The sequence below is a fragment of the Henckelia pumila genome, unplaced genomic scaffold, assembly GCF_033568475.1.
Source record: "Henckelia pumila isolate YLH828 unplaced genomic scaffold, ASM3356847v2 CTG_461:::fragment_3, whole genome shotgun sequence".
NCBI lineage: Eukaryota > Viridiplantae > Streptophyta > Magnoliopsida > Lamiales > Gesneriaceae > Henckelia > Henckelia pumila.
Window position 1 is genome coordinate 10,894,834 of NW_027331831.1, and position 18,986 is coordinate 10,913,819.

General features: G+C 34.2%; 1 long non-coding RNA gene across 2 annotated transcripts; it reads left to right on the plus strand.

Annotated features, from left to right (window-relative positions):
- Positions 1-1,302: 1,302 nt before the first annotated feature.
- LOC140872348 (uncharacterized) lies at positions 1,303-2,995 on the plus strand. 2 transcript variants are annotated; one of them, XR_012147791.1, is made up of 4 exons: positions 1,303-1,522; positions 1,656-1,679; positions 2,029-2,086; positions 2,695-2,995. It is a non-coding gene; the product is annotated as an uncharacterized lncRNA (long non-coding RNA). The 2 variants fall into 2 exon arrangements; XR_012147790.1 differs by having other exon boundaries at positions 2,029-2,995.
- The last annotated feature ends 15,991 nt before the right edge of the window (positions 2,996-18,986 follow it).

Genomic DNA, 18,986 nt, shown 5'->3' on the forward strand with positions numbered 1-18,986 from the left:
TAAAATGAAAGTTAATAGTTGTTGAAATTGAGTTGGTATGTAAGAGAGAAAATAAAATGGAAAAAAATATGTAATATGGTGAATTAGAAACAATTAGAGTGGAGTATAAAGTACTAATTTTCAAAACAAAAATATCCATTTTTCATATTATATTTTTGTTTCTCATAGATTTAATACTGAAAATTCCGTCTCAAAAATTTATTTTTCGAAACCCTAGCTCACATCAAGGTCGACCAGCTCAATTACGAATTACATCTCAATTTCGTTTTAAACACGTTCGATCTTGAAATACATTTTCCTCCAAAGAAATAAAAAAATTAATTCTTGTGGGAGTTTTTTTTTCCCACGTGAATAGATTGATCACGAAAAGTTTTGATTTTGGATACGATGTTATGCACGGTTTAGTACATGCTGCCCGCAGGGCACTACCCTGCGGGTGACCTGTAACCTCATGATTGGTCAAAATGAGTGGATCTCACGTGAGGTTCATTGATTTTAACCAATCATGAGCCGTCACGTCATCCGCAGGGCACTACCCTGCGAGTAGCATCTACTCAACCTGCACAACAAGAAATCCTTCTTCAAAATTTTAAATCTACATCACTACAACTTTTGATGGTCAAACAATTATAAAATTTAATTGTATGTAAGTATTGGGAAAATCAAATTGCTCGTTCAAATAGTGCCCTTGGGTGGCGTAGCAATTCGTGATTGGTTAAAATTAATGGGCCCCACGTGGGCCCCACTGATTTTAACGAATCATACTCTGCCACGTCACCCCAAAGGCAGTGTCCTTGGGGTAGCATAGACTTTCTCCCGAACCAAATAACAAAATAATTAATAGGGGTGTCAAATATATATAAACATATATAAATCTGATTTAAATTCGTATATATGTATTATTGGGAATTTGAATTGAAATGACGTGGAGTGAACGTTACTAATTGAATACTCCATTCGTTCCAATTATATTGTTCACGTTTTTTTTGTCCCTAATATATAGTCATATATCATATTTAGTAATATTTTTTTACACTCCTTTACTAATATACCTGTAAGGACCCGATATTAATATATTAATTAATTTGTGTGTTAAAAATATGTATTTATAATGAATATGTTATTTATAGAGCACACAAGAGTTGAAATAACTCAAACCGGATTAAGTTTGAACCCCGAATGAATAAAATAAAACACACATTAAACTAATACATATCTATATATAAATATAATATATATATATATATATATATAATAAACTCTCTCTCTCCACCGTCTCTCTCCCTCCGTATCCTTCCTTCTGTTTCTTTGTTTTTAAAATTTCTTCATTTCTTCAAATCGCCGTAACTTTTCCGTCGGTTATCGATTTTCGAAAATAAATATAGTTCCGGAATCCTCGCGACGAGAGCTTTCTTTTGATACCAAGTTCGTAAGAATTTGTCGCTGTTTTAAAAACCCGACGTCAACAGCCGCCGTCCGTTCGCCGCCGTTTGCCACCGCCGATCGTCGCCGGAGTTTAGGGGTAGGTTGTGTTAGTTGGTTAGACCTTTAATTCCAAGCTTTGAGGTTATTTTCAGTAGTTAGGGTTTCGAATTTTGGGAATTTTGATTCGATTGACTTTCGATAATTGATATTTGATTTATTATTGGTTGTAGGTATTATATCGGACTCGATTGAAGGTATTGGATATTTTTCAGAAATTATTGGAGCATTATTTCAAATTTCCAGATTTATTTTATTGGGAATTTCGAATTTTAGAAGTCTTGAAATCAAGTTTTAGATGTTTTGATGTGTTAGAATTGATATATATAATATTTAAAAATTTTGGGAATTTTCTGGAAATATTCAGAATCTGAATATGTTGATATTTCGACTTTTAGAGTCATTTATCGAGATTTAGACATGGATAGGATGACTGAATATGAAGAATATTTGGAACTGTTAGTTTGATTTTTAGACTTAGTTCCGATAATTGTCAGATTTGTAAACGAAAATAGGAATTGATGTGAAATAAATGGTTTTTCACAGGATTGGAGTATTCGAATATTACTTGAGATATTTCTGTGGTAATTAAGTGTTGGTTGAGGTACGTATGAGCTGTTTATATTACGACGCCTATAATGGCATGTAATGATATTAAGTATTTTGTAATGAGTGATAACGTGTTTTATGTGCTTACGTGGATTATATGATTGCATTCACTCATTTACAAGTTTACATAGCACGTTGAGCCTTGACTCCTTTGATTGCTATTGATATTGATCTCTTGAGATATATTGAGTCATCATGGAGCGAGTGACATTGTTTTAGTGCACTCCTGAGATAGCATGAGGCACGGACAGGTAGCTCCTGTCGCCCTCCGATGCTACGTACGACACTCCTGATGACAGCATGAGGCTGGACGGGTCGCTCCTGTCACCCTCCGATGCTACGTGTATGGATTAGCAGTGATGATTCGAGGTCTGCTGCGTTCCTGGCACGGGTGGCCACTGAGATTATTGTGATACGATTATTTGGACTCCTTTTGGTATCCCTTATTTCATTGATACATGTCACGCATTACATTGCATTTCATTGCATTGTACTTGATTTTATTCATGTCAGTTATATTTGTCGTAATTTTTATAGTTCGTCGTACTGGGGTCCGACCCCTGTTTTCTTTTTATGCTGTGGTTGTTTGTGATTCCATAACAGGTTATCCAGGGGGATTTGACGCATCTGGTGGAGCGTCATCTAGTGGTACCCAGTGAGGCGAGCGTGGAGCCGAGTTCCCAGATATATGTATATATATATATCAGTTTAGCAAGTTTTATATTTGCCAGGGTGATGCCCTGTGTATCTGTATAAATAGGTTTGGACCTTGTTTTGAATTGTTATTTGTGTGATCGAGCCTTGCCGGCTCTGCATGTGTTTAGTCCTGGCCAGTGCGGCTATAGGTTTGTAAATTGGAGTTGTGACTCTATTTTCGAGTATATATTGCTGGTTGTGTTGTACAGGTTTTTGGGATGTCCTATTTATGAATAGGTCATGCCGAAATTTCTGTAGGCCCAAACGCAAATTTTTAACTCGTTTTCGCTGTTTACATTAATTAATCCTGGTTGTTTGATCATTAAATATTAAATCAGGACACGGACCCTTTCATTTGGTATCAGAGCGTATACTGGGATATGCTCGAATTAGAGTCTAGGACACTCGAGTTTAGACACTAACAAAATGGTTGCGTATGTGTGTGACTACTTGTTCTTACGTGACTTACTTGTAGTGTTTATTTTTGAACGTATTTGTTAGAACCAGTAGTTCTTGGCTTTAGAATTAGTTTATGAATTCTATTAGAACTCTGAGTTCCTATCATAGTTTTCTGTTTGTTAAGATATTTTTGTCTGTATTTAAATCCTTGTGTCTTGTAGAATGGCACCAGGAGGAAGAGGTAGAAAAGGGAAGGAAGTTGTAGAAGAGTCTGCAGCGGAAAATGTTATAAATCTTGATGATATTGTCAGGGGAAGACGTGGTCGACCAGCTGTTCAGCCTCCGAAAGATGTGGAATTAGAGGTAGAACAACAACCACGGGTAAATCCTGACAAAGGAAAAGAGATTCAGGCTGAGGATGATCCAATAGCCCAATTGACTGAGAAAATGGGAGGAATACGATTAATAATTTCTCAATTTCAGGAGTTGCGTCCGCAAAAGTTCTTTGGTAATGAAGGAAGTGAGAAAGCTGCTAGTTGGTTGAAAAGTCTCAACAATATGTTTAATGGACTAGAATATCCTGATGATATTCGACTGAAGTTAGTTCCTTTTCAACTTAAAGACCGAGCGCAACTTTGGTGGGAAACGACAGCAGAAACATTTTCTGATTCTGGTGAAAAAATCACATGGGAAGTATTTTGTAAGCAGTTTGCACAAGAATATGCACCACCATCTTATTATTCTGCTAAAGAAGACGAATTTAATCTGTTGGTGCAAGGCAATAAATCTGTTGCTGAATATGCTTCTCAATTTTCTGCTCTTTTGCCTTATGTCCCACATGTTGCAAATAATGATCGGTCAAAGCTTTCACATTTTCTGAAGGGGCTTACACGAACGATTCATACGTTGGTAACTACTGGAACTCCATCGACTTATATGAAAGTGGTAGAAAAGGCAAAGAAGATTGAAGCAAGTCTACTCAGGGGTGAACCACAATCAATCCCAGCAGCTAGTCCTCAAGGAGCTGGAAGTAGTTCACAGACACCAATGGGTTTACCTTCATATCAGCCTATTCAATCTTCTCAGCAAGCGAAAAGGCCTTGGTTTAAAGCTAAGGGGAAACCATTTAAAAAGAAACAGCAGTCTAGTTTATCGAGTTCCAGTGGTAGTCGTGCAGAAAGTTCAGTTGGATCGTCTGGTAGGGTGTACTGTGACAGATGTGGTGGTAAGTATTTGAGTGCACATTGTACAGGATTTCCAGGAACTTGTTATACTTGTGTGCAGGCTGGACATTCATCTCGAGTATGTCCAAATGCAGACTGCAATTTCAGCCACAACAGTTTGGCCAGTTTTCTGGACGACCATCATTCAGACCATATGCTCATGTACCACAGTTTGCTCCTACACAGCCTTATGTTCCAGTACAGTCCACTCAGCAGCCTAGGTATCCATCTCCTCAGAGTCAGCAGCGTTTTCCAGGTCCACAGCAGGCTCAAGTCCATGCTATGACTCGGGATCAGGCACAAGATGCACCTGGGGGAGTTATTGCAGGTATTTTTTGTTATATTTTTGAGTATCCTGCACGTATCTTGATAGACACAGGAGCATCTCATTCATTTTTATCTGTTACATTTGCTGATGAGCATGAGATTGCTTTTACTCCGTTATTGGATACTGTGTCTGTTGCTACTCCTGCTGGTGTTTTCTTGATGTCTAATGAGATAATTTTGAATTGTGTGATTAGATTTGAGGATAAGATCTTGATAACCAATCTAATCAAACTAGCTATGTCTGATTTTGACTGTATCTTGGGTATGGATACACTGATGAATTATAGAGCTATGGTTGATTGTTTCCATGGCATTGTGAGATTTAGACCGTATTATGGCAATAAGTGGAATTTTTATGGTAGTGATTCACAATCTCGCATTCCATTAGTATCGGCAATGGAAATGTTTAGATTATTGTCGATAGGAAATGAAGGATTTATGATTTATGCTCTAGATGCGACGAAGGAAGAGAAATTAAAAGTTTCAGATATTCCTGTCGTTAAGGATTTTCCTAATGTATTTCCTGATGAGATTTCGGGTTTTCCGCCTCAAAGGGAAATAGATCTTAGCATTGAATTAATGTCAGAGACAAGTCCTATTTTCCGAGCTCCATATCGATTAGCTCCAGCAGAATTGAAAGAACTCAAGACGCAATTGCAAGATTTGCTGGAAAAAGGTTATATTAGACCAAGTGTATCACCTTGGGGTGCTCCAGTCTTGTTTGTGAAGAATAAAGACGGAACGATGAGAATGTGCATCGATTATCGGCAATTGAATCAGGCTACTGTGAAGAATAAGTATCCTTTGCCACGAATTGATGACTTGTTTGATCAGTTGCAGGGTACATCTGTATATTCTAAAATTGATCTTCGTTCCGGATATCATCAACTTCGAGTTAGAGAGGAAGATATTTCCAAGACAACATTTCGAACGCGTTACGGACATTATGAATTATTAGTTGTGCCTTTCGGGTTGACTAATGCTCCAGCGGTTTTTATGGATTTAATGAATCGTGTGTTTCGGGATTTTATAGATCGATTTGTTATCGTTTTCATTGATGACATTTTGATTTATTCTAAGTCAAGGAAGGAGCATAAAGAACATTTAACATTAGTTCTTCAGATACTCAGAACATCACAATTATATGCTAAGTTTTCGAAGTGTGAATTTTGGCTGGACAGAGTATTATTTCTAGGACATGTGATATCAGCACAAGGGGTATCTGTCGATCCTAGTAAAATTGAAGCTGTTCTTAATTGGTCTCGACCAACCAATGTCTCTGAGATTCGTAGTTTTTTGGGTTTGGCTGGATATTATAGGCGTTTCATCAAGGGATTTTCCGAAATAGCTAGGCCTATGACTATATTGACGCAAAAAGATCGACGTTTTGTGTGGACTGAGGAATGTGAAGCTAGTTTTCAGACTTTGAAAGAGAAAAATTGACTACGGCTCCAGTACTAGCATTACCTTCAGGCTCAGGTGGATTTGTTGTCTGTACAGATGCTTCTTTGAATGGACTGGGTTGTGTTTTGATGCAAAATGGACGCGTGATTGCGTATGAATCTCGTCAATTGAAACCACATGAGACTTGTTATCCAGTTCATGATTTAGAATTGGCTGTCATTGTGCATGCATTGAAAATATGGAGTCATTATCTGTACGGTGAACAGTTTGTGATTTATTCCGATCATAAGAGTCTGAAATATTTATTCACACAGTCTGATTTGAATATGAGACAACGTCGATGGTTGGAACTGCTTAAGGATTTTGACTGTGATATTCAATACCAGCCAGGAAACGTGAATCAAGTTGCAGATGCTTTGAGCAGAAAAGTTCATACTAAGATGTTGGCATCGTTAACTATTTCTAAAGTTCATGAGCATTTGAGAACTTCAGGATTGACTTATCGAGCTAAAGGTAATCATTTCATAGTTTCATCTATACAAGTTGAACCACGAATAATTTCGAAAATCAAAGCAGCACAAAAGACTGATCCATACATTCATCACTTGAAAGAATTAACTCCAACTGGTCAGTCAGGGAAATTTCTTGTTGCTTCTGATGGATGTTTGCGTTATAATGGAAGACTTGTGGTTCCGAATTTGATAGATTTGAAAGATGATATACTACGAGAAGCTCATTGTAGTCGACATAGTATACATCCTGGAATTAGAAAGATGTATCATATCTTGAAAGCCCATTACTGGTGGGAAGGTATGAAAAATGATATTTCTGATTTTGTGGCTAAGTGTTTGACGTGTCAACAAGTTAAGGCTGAAAGAATGAGACCAGGTGGTATGTTACTTAGTCTTGAAGTACCACAGTGGAATTGGGAACACATTACTATGGATTTCGTGACACACCTACCTCGATCTAATCGTGGTTGTGATGCCATTTGGGTTATTGTGGATAGATTGTCTAAATCTACCCATTTTATTCCATATGATCGTACTTGGACATATACGAAAATGGAGAAAATGTACATTGATCAGATAGTATGATTGCATGGTGTGCCAGTTACTATAGTATCAGACCGTGATCCCAGATTTACTTCTAAGTTTTGGTCTAGTTTGCAATCAGCTTTGGGTTCTAAATTGGCCATGAGTACTGCCTATCATCCACAGACAAATGGTCAATCTGAAAGAACTATTCAGACGCTTGAAGATTTATTACGAGCTGTTGTGATGGATTTTAGTGGTGGTTGGCAAGAATCTTTAGCTTTGGTGGAATTCTCTTACAATAATAGTTATCAAGTATCTATCGGGATGGCACCATTTGAAGCCTTGTATGGCAGAAAATGTAGATCTCCGATCTGTTGGGAAGAAGTAGGAGAATGATAGTTGTCAGGACCAGAGTTTATTCAAGAGATGAAAGAAAAAGTTGACCTGATCAGGAAAAGAATGAAAGCAGCCCAGGATCGTCAAGCCAGCTATGCTAATAACAGACGTAGACCTTTAGAATTTCAGGTTGGCGATTTTGTTTTCTTGAAAGTATCACCATTTCGTGGTACTATGAGATTTGGGCGTAAAGGGAAATTAGCTCCTCGTTATATCGGTCCATACGAGATTGTTGAGAAGATTGGTATTTTAGCGTATCGTTTGAACTTGCAGCAGAGTTTGTCTGCGATACATGATGTATTTCACGTATCTATGTTACGGAAGTATGAACCAGATCCTTCTCATATCTTGAGGGCTGATGATGTGGAGTTGGATAGTTCCCTTAGCTATGTTGAGTATCCAGTGCAGATTCTTGATCGTAAAGAAAAGCAGCTTAGGAACAAAATGATTCATTTGGTTATGGTTGAATGGAGTAGACATGGGAGAGAAGAAGCTACGTGGGAATTGGAGTCTAGAATGCGTCAAGAATGGCCTCATTTGTTTGACAATGTCATGAATTATGCCATGTACTCTGATTTTCCTATGTACTATCAGTGGTAGATGCTTGACCACTATGTATATAAGTTTGATGTGTGCTTGATTTCGAGGACGAAATCTTCTTTTTAGAGGGGAAGAAATGTAAGGACCCGATATTAATATATTAATTAATTTGTGTGTTAAAAATATGTATTTATAAATATTTGTTTATAGACGATATTAAAATGAATATGTTATTTATAGAGCACACAAGAGTTGAAATAACTCAAACCGGATCAAGTTTGAACCCCGAATGAATAAAATAAAACACACATTAAACTAATACATATCTATATATAAATATAATATATATATATATATATATATAATAAACTCTCTCTCTCCACCGTCTCTCTCCCTCCGTATCCTTCCTTCTGTTTCTTTGTTTTTAAAATTTCTTCATTTCTTCAAATCGCCGTAACTTTTCCGTCGGTTATCGATTTTCGAAAATAAATATAGTTCCGGAATCCTCGCGACGAGAGCTTTCTTTTGATACCAAGTTCGTAAGATTTTGTCGCTTTTTTAAAAACCCGACGTCAACAGCCGCTGTCCAGCCGCCGCCGTTCGCCGCCGTTTGCCACCTTCGATCGTCGCCGGAGTTTAGGGGTAGGTTGTGTTAGTTGGTTAGACCTTTAATTCCAAGCTTTGAGGTTATTTTCAGTAGTTAGGGTTTCGAATTTTGGGAATTTTGATTCGATTGACTTTCGATAATTGATATTTGATTTATTATTGGTTGTAGGTATTATATCGGACTCGATTGGAGGTATTGGCTATTTTTCAGAAATTATTGGAGCATTATTTCGAATTTCCAGATTTATTTTATTGGGAATTTCAAATTTTAGAAGTCTTGAAATCAAGTTTTAGATGTTTTGATGTGTTAGAATTGATATATATAATATTCAAAAATTTTGGGAATTTTCTGGAAATATTCAGAATCTGAATATGTTGATATTTCGACTTTTAGAGTCATTTATCGAGATTTAGACATGGATAGGATGACTGAATATGAAGAATATTTGGAACTGTTAGTTTGATTTTTAGACTTAGTTCCGATAATTGTCAGATTTGTAAACGAAAATAGGAATTGATGTGAAATAAATGGTTTTTCACAGGATTGGAGTATTCGAATATTACTTGAGATATTTCTGTGGTAATTAAGTGTTGGTTGAGGTACGTATGAGCTGTTTATATTACGATGCCTATAATGGCATGTAATGATATTAAGTATTTTGTAATGAGTGATAACGTGTTTTATGTGCTTACGTGGATTATATGATTGCATTCACTCATTTACAAGTTTACATAGCACGTTGAGCCTTGACTCCTTTGATTGCTATTGATATTGATCTCTTGAGATATATTGAGTCATCATGGAGCGAGTGACATTGTTTTAGTGCACTCCTGAGATAGCATGAGGCACGGACAGGTAGCTCCTGTCGCCCTCCGATGCTACGTACGACACTCTTGATGACAACATGAGGCTGGACGGGTCGCTCCTGTCACCCTCCGATGCTACGTGTATGGATTAGCAGTGATGATTCGAGGTCTGCTGCGTTCCTGGCACGGGTGGCCGCTGAGATTATTGTGATACGATTATTTGGACTCCTTTTGGTATCCCTTATTTCATTGATACCTGTCACGCATTACATTGCATTTCATTGCATTGTACTTGATTTTATTCATGTCAGTTATATTTGTCGTAATTTTTATAGTTCATCGTACTGGGGTCCGACCCCTGTTTTCTTTTTATGCTGTGGTTGTTTGTGATTCCATAACAGGTTATCCAGGGGGATTTGACGCATCTGGTGGATCGTCATCTAGTGGTACCCAGTGAGGCGAGCGTGGAGTCGAGTTTCCAGATATATGTATATATATATATCAGTTTAGCGAGTTTTATATTTGCCGGGGTGATGCCCTGTGTATCTGTATAAATAGGTTTGGACCTTGTTTTGAATTGTTATTTGTGTGATCGAGCCTTGCCGGCTCTGCATGTGTTTAGTCCTGGCCAGTGCGGCTATAGGTTTGTAAATTGGAGTTGTGACTCTATTTTCGAGTATATATTGCTGGTTGTGTTGTACAGGTTTTTGGGATGTCCTATTTATGAATAGGTCATGCCGAAATTTCTGTAGGCCCAAACGTAAATTTTTAACTCGTTTTCGCTGTTTACATTAATTAATCCTGGTTGTTTGATCATTAAATATTAAATCATGACACGGGCCCTTTCAATACCCCTATTAACTACAACTTGAAAATTGTGCAATCATTTTTTAATACATTAAATAGGGATAAAATAGGAAGTTTGTATAAAATTTGTTTTCTCAATAATTTTTTCTTAATCCGCATGACAAAAAAAGTAAGATTATATAATCGGCACAGATGGAGTATTAGATACCACTTGATGTGGTGGATTTAAAAATTGATTGATTAGGGTCTATTTTTTTCACTCTACATATATTGATAAATTTTCATTCTTAAATATATTATTGAGATAATGTATGTACAGATAATATGCATAAAATTTTCGATCATACATTATTATATTATCAAAATATATGATTTATTATCTTTATATTATGCAACATTAAACATCTCGAGTCGAAAAATACAATACAAAGATTAACATCCAAGGGGCGTACTATTACTGTACATGATACTACTGGCCATAAATTATTATGATAATTATCTCAATAAATCTAATTATTATGGAATATTTACATATATCATGTATATATATTTTATATCTTACTGTTTCTTACTTCATTTGATAGCTATTAATTACAAAAATACAAGTTTTAAAATTATTTATTTATTCAATTACAAAAACACCACTTTTTAGAATTGTTCTTTTTTTTTTCGTTAAAAACATATGGTATCATATAAACATATAATACATATAATACGTGCACTCGTAGTATTATATTCAGCATGAGGGAGGTTTTGGTCTTTTGTATGACTCCCTCATTTTTTTTTATCATTTGATAGCTATTTAATTACGAAAATATCACTTTTATTTTTTTGTCCTCATGTTGATATTTATTTACGTAAAAGACATTTTTGTATTTTTTTAAATTCATTTATATTTTTCTTTTTTTGTTTAACAAAAAATAGACTGTACAAGCATGCTATATGTACATCACAGAAGAGGTGTAAATGAATCGAGTCAGTTCGCGAGATTTTTAAGCCGGCTAAATAAATATTTGGTTTATATTCGAACTTATCGAAGTCGAGTCGAACAAAAGATGTTTAAACTTTTTTTGAATCGAACTCCAGCCAAAAATACTTTGTTAGATAGTTCGTGAGCCGCTTGCGAAGAGCTTATTATTTTATTAATATAATATAAATAAAAAATAAATATATAAATATTTCAAACCTTTCGGATATTTCGAGCTTTCAAACGAACTCAAACTTTAATATCCGAACAATAGTTCTAATAGGTTTGAATATTTCGAGTCGAACTTGAGCCAAAATATTTGAAATTTTAGCTTTAAATCGAGCTCAAACTCTAGTATATTTAATTCGAACCAAAACTCAAGCCTTAATTTTTTAATATTATTCGACTCGATTTTTGGTTCGTATGCACCCCTACACCCGAGTACTAGTTATATTATTAAAGAATATGGTTTTTTTTTTTTTTTTTTTACAATAACTACCTTTGGTAAGTTAAAATATATCCATTCAAAATGTACAAAACTCTTATTAGATCATATCATAGGTCAATTTAATAAATCAAATATTTAATATTTTTTTATAAATATGAATTTGGTCAAACCATCTCACAATCACATATTAAGGATGACAATGGGTCAGAGCGGGGACGGGATGTCTTTCCCATCTCCGCCTCATTCCCCGTTATTTTTAATCAGGGATTCCCCATCCCCATACCCGCGGGTACTTAATCTTCATCCCCGTTTTCATACCCGAAGATATATATATATATATATATATATATATATATTTAAATATATGATTTATATATTATATATATTATTAGTCAATTTTATTGTAAAATGCATTAAAAAACTTTGGTGTAAAAAATTTTGATTGTAAAATTAAAATTTACATTAATAATAATATCTTGAATAAGAAATATCTCTGTCAAACAAGATTATTTTTTTAAGTGAATGAAAATTGTTTTTTTAAAGTAGAATATTCAAAATTTTAGCAAGAATATATTTTTTCCCATTTTTTTAAATAAATAATGAATATACATGATTAATCTTAATAGTTTATTTATGTTACGTAATCAAATAATATTTTTATATTATAAAAATTATGTTATCATAAATGTATGCATTATATATAATGCATAAAAATAATACAAACTAATAAATACTATTATTTTTAATATTTAATATAATTTTTATATTTTTCAAAGATTTAATAAAATTTATTATTATTACTATTATTATGATTATGATTATGATGATGACGATTATTATTATTATTATTATTATTATTATTATTATAATAGCGGGTTTCGGGGATGACCAGATAACATCTCCATACCCGTCCAATATGTTTCGGAAATTTTTAAAAATTTTCAAACCCAAACTCATACTCGAAAAAGCTCTCTCATATCCGTCTTGTTTCAGGTTTTCCCTGCGGGTCCCCGAACCCGTGGAAAAATTATCATCCCTATCATAGATATAGATCAATGAAACAGTTTCACAAAAATATTCATAAAGATTCAAAGAAAAATATATCAAATGTAGTGATGGGAAATAAATACAGAAATGTCAAGTATATCGAGTGTACTATACCGAAAGATATCGAATTTGCTGAAATTTTCGGTACATCGAAGATTTCAGTACAATACAATCACAATATCGAATATTTCGATATGGTAATGATATGAAATTTGGAAAATTTGATATGTACCGGAATACCGAAACACCGATACAATTTATAGATAAATTTAAATAATAAATTTTTAAATATATATATATATATACATATATATCGGTATACCAAAATTTTCGATACGTTATCGATATATATATTTTTTATAACATAAATTTTGATATGATATATAGTATACAATTTTGGGTATTGTTATCATCGGAAAGAGATTGGATAGACATGACAACTTTTTTCACCAAGATTTTATTTCTCGATGTAGCCTAGATATAAGGGCCGGTCAACTACACACACTCAACAACTTGTGAATAAGCGTCCAAAGAATTTTTCGACGTGGTCACTCTAATACTAAAGTCAATATGAGGCTCACATGAGAAGAAAACTCTGTATAAGATATCCAATGCAAACTTTTTTCTTATCACGGATTCTTTTCCTTATCTTGATAGATACGAAGATATCTAGATAAAACAACAATGTATTTGCCTTCATATATCCCTTCCAAACTTTCCAAGCTCTTCATCCCTCCTGGCCCAGATCTCCTTAATTCTTTCCTACCTTCAAATTTTCTTCCCTTATGCTATCGTGGCTGCAATGGGTCCCCGGCCCCGATACCTCATGTCCTCGGAACCTTTTACCAGTGGATCACGCCCCTTACAACCAGTGGCGAAGCCAGGATTTCTGATCTACCCGGGCTAAAATTTTATGCTCCCGAATCCTTTAATATTTTCAATTGGGCTACCCGACTAATACCAAATTAATCCAAAATTTTTCAAAATTTATATTTATATATACAAAAATTTAAAAAACTTTCGGGCCACCCGAACTACAGCCCGAGTGGACACAAGTGTGGCTCCGCCTTTGCGTACAACGGCCGCCTCGGGCTCTCGAAACCCCTGCCTAACATTCCACTGGATCGGGGGTCTCCTCGCCGACCCACTAGGTAATTCCCGGGTAGCTGTCCTGAGATGCATCTCGGTCCGGATGCGGACCCAAATCTTATCCAAGATATCTGATACGATACAATATACCACCTCTAACCAAACCAAATGTTCGGTTGTCTTGAATGAAAATATAAATCATAAAAATAATTAAATAAAAAATTTGGATCTCTAAGAATTTGAAAACGTGTTTGGTTGTGGTGGCAGTCCAATTTGATGTTTGATTCTAAATTTGGAAGCTCAACTCGAATGGACCATGTGAAAATCCACATTCTTGTTTGGGCCATAATAAAAGTTCAAATTTAACAATTGCAGATTTCTTTTGATCCCATCATCGAGATTGGACTATGTTATGTGTGTTTACTCAAAATATAGAATCTTCCAAAAAATAATATAAATTTTTTTTTTTTCAAAAACCAATTTCATTTTTTTTTTTAGCTGTGAACTCGGATCTTGAATATTTTAAACCCTATTTAATTTCAGGAATCAATCAAGACCGAGAAATTAATCATAACTAATCAAAATCGACTCGAGCCATGTGGTTCGAGCATCTCCAGCTCCTCATGAATACCTGCTAGTCCGTCGCTAGTAAAGTTCAGTTTTACAGATATTTATTTCGTCGTAACAGCTCTACCCAGAGGCGGAGCCACATATAGTGGCACCCAGGATTTAGCCCGAATGGCCCGAAATTTTTTTAAAATTTTTTATATATTAATTTTGGAAAATTTTGGATTAATTAGATACATATTAGTCCAGGTCGTTCAATTTCAAAAGTTAAACAATTCTTGAGTTTAAAATTTTAGTTTGAATAGTTTAAGAATCCTGGCTCTGGCTCTGCCATTGGGTCAAGGCCGTTCCTATTTGGAGGCCGAAGAGTCGTCCGACTCGGACCCATTTTTTTTCGGAGCCCAGAATTTTGAAAAAAAAATTTATTATATAAAAGTGTAAATTGATCTAATATAAAGTAATTATTTTTGGGCTTTTTTCATTCATATCTCAGAAAATTATTTTTTCTTTGTCTACTGCCTAATATAAATTTTTTTTATTATTTCTGGGCTTTTTGATAAATTTATTTATGAAGTTTATTATTCCTATGTCTCTTGATAATTTTTTTCAAATATAAATTATTTTTCTCGTGCCCAATAAAAACAAAAAAACCTTTTTATTCCCTAAATTTATTATATATTTGTTGAAAATATATTATTTTATTATTGTTAAATATTGAATGTTGAATATTGAGTTGTAAAATGTTGAAAATTAGTGTGTGATGATGTAGATGATGATATATTAATTTTTGGATTAATCTCAAATGTGGATCTATAAATAGGTCTTCATTTGTGATGAAAAACACAATTGAGTTGAGAGAAAAATATTATAAAATGTAGAGTTTGATATATTTTGAGTTTTGGAGTTTTTACTTTTTACCGTAAATTTTTACTTTTTCATAACACGTTATCAGCACGAAGCTATAAAAGTCCTCCATATTTTTCCAAGCTCCAAAACACAAGAAAAAGGTAACAAAAGTAAGAATATTTATTTTATTGTTTATTTATTTGTTGTGTATATATTTAATATATAATATCATGTTATTATCAAAAATGATAAAAAAAAAATTAGTTTTTTAAAAACTTGTTATAAATTCTGGGAGGGTGTTAAGACGGCATCTCACACTCCCAGTAAGGGATACGAGAAGTATAAAAGACTCTAAGGTTTTTAAACAATAACGTGATATGATATATATTTATTATATATATATACTAATTATATCAATATATAATTTCATGTTATTATATAAGAGGTTGTCTAGGACACTGACCTTATAATAACGTGATATGATATATATTTTATTGCGTATATTTAATTATGATTATTATTATATGCATTGCATCATTATCACGAATTTTTATTCAACACATACTCGTTTTTTTTCTTACCCCCAATGGTCACAAACGATAACAAAACGGCTAGTTTTTGGTCTATAAATATGTTCACTCAAACTCATTTTAAATCACATCAAAATTCATTCTTTCTCTCAAAATATTTTCTCGTTTTTCAAAGATGAAGATGATGGCATTTCTAAGGCTATTTTTCATAACGATTATGATCATCATGCTTACGAATCTTGTACTCACCAGCGATTTTCCACCACATACTTTTTCTCTATTTGTACACGCACTTGTAATATTCGTTCTTCCATTATTTTGTATTGTCATATTAATGGAAATTAACTAATAAAATGCATTGTTACTTTTCTAGTACCACCATGTCAAATTTGGCAAAGATTGAATTCGTTGCGCTCGATATCACTGGAAAGAATTATATGTCATGTACTCTCGATGTAGAGATGCATCTTGAGTCATTGGGTCTAAGTGATACCATCAAAGAAATTAATATATCAACATCACAAGATAAAGCAAAGACAATGATTTTCTTACGCCGACATCTTGATGAAGGGTTGAAATGTGAGTATCTCACAGAAAAAGACCCAATGATTTTATGGAAATGGTTGAAAGAAAGATTTGAGCATATAAGAAAAGTGATACTTCCGACCGCCCGTGATGAATGGAATACGTTGAGATTCCAAGACTTTAAAAAAGTCAGTGATTATAATTTTACGATGTATCGAATAGTCTCGCAATTAAAATTCTGTGGACTTGAAGTCACAGAGATGGAAATGCTTGAGAAAATATTTTTCATTTTTCACGCATCAAATATAACTCTACAACAACAGTATAGAGTGCGTGGTTTTACGAGATATTCTAAACTCATTGCATGTCTTCTTGTGGCGGAAAAGAACAAAGAATTGTTAATAAAAAATCATCAATCCCGACCCACTGGATCAACGGCATTCCTGAAGCAAATGTCGTAATGAAAAATGAAAACCAAAATCAAAGGCATATACCAGATTTTGGTCGTGGACGAGGTCGAGAACGTGGGCGTGGACGTGGATGTGGAAGTAAAAATGATCGCGATCGTGGTCGCGGCCGTGAATATGAAAATAATCGAGATAGTTACTTCAATAACTCATCTCAAAAGAACATCACGAACCACCCACCAAAAAGGCAGCATGAAAATACGAGTGAAAATGAAAATCACTCAAAAAGATCTGAGAGTGTTTGGTATAGATGTGGCACTCCAGGACATTGGTCACATATTTGTCGAACCCCTGAGCACCTATGTAAGCTCTATAAAGAATCGACAAAGGGGAAAGGAAAAGAGACCAATTTTGTTGAAAATAGGGACCATTTAATTGGTTCAACTAGTTTCAATGCTGCAGATTTTTTGAATGATTTCGAAGACATTGATTAAAAAATTGGTGAGACTAGATTGTAACACATTTGTATTTTTCATGCATTCTTGTATTATAAAGCATGTTATATTTTGCATTTGTATTGTACTTAATTTTTCTTTATTGCATTTTTGTGAAGTTTGATATGGAAAATGCTATGAGAAAACATGGAAATAATATCATGGAAATTTGCATACCGGATAGTGGTACAACGCACATTATTCTACGAGATGAAAGATATTTCTTGGAAATAAAACCAACAAAAACAATGGTGAATACCATATCATGTCCTGTAGGCTTGATTGAAGATTGTGGTTAAGTACAATTTTTGTTATCAAATGGTACAAAATTTCTGATAAATGATGCTTTATATTCACCACAATCGAAAAGAAATTTGTTGAGTTTTAATGACATATATTCTCATGGATATGATACTCAGACGATAACTGATGGAAATCAGAAATATATGTGTCTTACCATATATAAATCAGGAAAGAAATATGTGGTTGAAAAATTATCAATGCTTCCTACTGGATTGCATTATACACATATAAGTCCAATCGAATCAAATATGGTGGTTAATAGTTCTCCAATGTTAACAAATTGGCATGATCGATTGGGACATCCTGGTTCAATAATGATGCAAAGAATTATTGAAAATACGCATGGTCATCCATTGAAAGACCAGAAGACTTTCAGAATAATAAGTTTCAATGTAAAGCATGTTCTCTTGAAAAACTTATTATAAGACCATCGCCAGCTAAAATCCAAACAAAATCACCCATATTTCTTGAACGCGTTCAGGGTGATATTTGTGGGCCAATTCATCCACCATGTGCACCATTTTGATATTTTATGGTATTGATCGATGCCTCTAGCAGATGGTCACATGTATGCTTATTGTCAACTTAGAATGTGACATTTGCAAGATGAATGGCTCAAATAATAAAATTGCGGAATCAATTTCCCGATTATATAATCAAGAAAATAAGACTTGATAATGCTGGAGAATTTACTTTCCAAACTTTCAATGATTATTGTATGTCAATGGGAATTACTGTTGAACATATTGTTGCTCATGTTCATACACAAAATTAATTAGCTGAATCATTTATTAAACGTCTACAACTGATTTCCAGACCAATGATTATGAGAACAACACTCCCTATTTCAATATGGGGACATGCAATTTTACATGTTGCGGCATTAATTCGCATCAGACCAAGTGCATATCATAAATTCTCCCCATTGCAGCTTGCATTTGGTAAAGAACCAAATATTTCTCATCTGAGAATTTTTGGATGTATGGTGTATGTGCCTATTGCACCACCTCAACGATAAAAAATAGGTCCTCAAAGAAAAATCGGTATTTATATCGGTTATGATAGTCCATCAATCATTCGATATCTTGAGCCTCAGACAGGCGATGTGTTTACAGCACGCTTTGCTGATTGTCATTTTAATGAAGAAATCTTCCCAATGTTAGGGGGAGAAAAGAAACACATCGAAAAATAAATCATATGGTATGTACCATCATTGTTACATTTGGATCCAATGACCAAACAATGTGAGAAAGATGTACAAAAAATTGTGCACTTGCAAAGAATTTCAAATCAAATTCCAGATGCATTTACAGACACAAAAGCGGTAACAAAATCATATATACATGTTGTAAATGCCCCTGCTCGAATTGAAATTCCAAAGAAACAAATTGAAGACACTTATGATGTCATAAAACGCTTGAAGCGTGGAA